This window comes from Phoca vitulina, unplaced genomic scaffold (genome assembly GCF_004348235.1).
Source record: "Phoca vitulina isolate PV1807 unplaced genomic scaffold, GSC_HSeal_1.0 scaffold4, whole genome shotgun sequence".
In the NCBI taxonomy this organism is placed as follows: Eukaryota; Metazoa; Chordata; class Mammalia; order Carnivora; family Phocidae; genus Phoca; species Phoca vitulina.
Genome location: NW_022589707.1, coordinates 59,921,698 through 59,922,998, shown reverse-complemented (window position 1 = coordinate 59,922,998; position 1,301 = coordinate 59,921,698).

Below are 1,301 nucleotides of genomic sequence, written 5' to 3'. Positions count from 1 at the left end.
CGGGAGCAGCGCGAGGAATGCTGGGATAGTGGAGGTCCACCCAGCGCTTCCTGCGGGTTTAGCAATCGGTCAGAGTTAGAGATGGATCATTTTGTGCTTTTAGTTTTATCTGGACTTTCTGAATTGACAAATTTGGCATCCGGGTAGGTTTCCCTCACTGGAAAAGACTCATAATATGTAGAAAAATTAAACACCTTTACTTAAAGTCTGAGGGATAAAGTGCCCGCTAAGATTCCTGAAGGGCCTGCTAAAGTGTCGAGCCCCGAATATAGATTAGCCCTATCCTTAAACCAATTCCCTAAGCATGGTAATAACTATCTCCACGTCACAGAAAATTCAGGTTCAGAAAGAAATAGCCAAAGTCAGTCAATCTCCAATCTCCACACTCTTTGTTGTTCCTCCATCTTGTAATTACGCTGTGGGGAATACCCTGTTAAATAGAGTGTGTTTTTGTGTGTGTAATAACTAGTTCACAGGTTATTATAAAATCATACTATGTAAAACTCGATATATTTAACATTTTATGATGTTCAAATATATCATTTGAATTTTTCAAATATTAAATATTTTTAATGTAGCTGTGAACTTATATGTGTATGTAATAATATACATGGATATTATGTAATATAACATACAATTGGGTGTTATAAATTTTTATGCATACGCTTGTGTATACATTTAAAACCTATTCCTTCATTCAACAACAGTAGTTATGTTAGTTCATACCACGCACCAGGCACCGTACTGGAAATCAAACTTGGATAGACAAAGTCCTTACCTTCCAGGGGTTCAGATTCCACTCGGAGACATGTAAATAAGTAAATCACAGTGGAACATAGTAATACATTTGAATTTCTATTTTAAAAGGAAATTATCTGAGAAATGAACAGAGTGTATGGATGTACAGAGAATAGAGCAACTAAATATAGCACAGATTTGGACCAGAATTTGGGAACCTCAATTAGATGTAAATTAAAAAAAAAAATAAGATGGCCCTTATAATACTATTTTGATTTGTAGTGGTTACCAAAAACATTAGCAGCCTTCAGATTAAGTTCAAAGTTACGTAATTTGACATGTTATATGAATAAATACCAAAAGAGAAAGAAAAGATGAGGAAAATCTAAAATTGGAATTAAAATTAGAAGTAAACTAAAACTGTAAGTAAATGTGGACAGTGGAAATGTAGAAAGTATGTAGTATATTTCTTCATATTAAAATCCATACGTATGGCAGCATTTGCTAACCTTGATGGGACCTCTTAGAATTTTGTACTTTGATGCCGTCTATCATATATATTA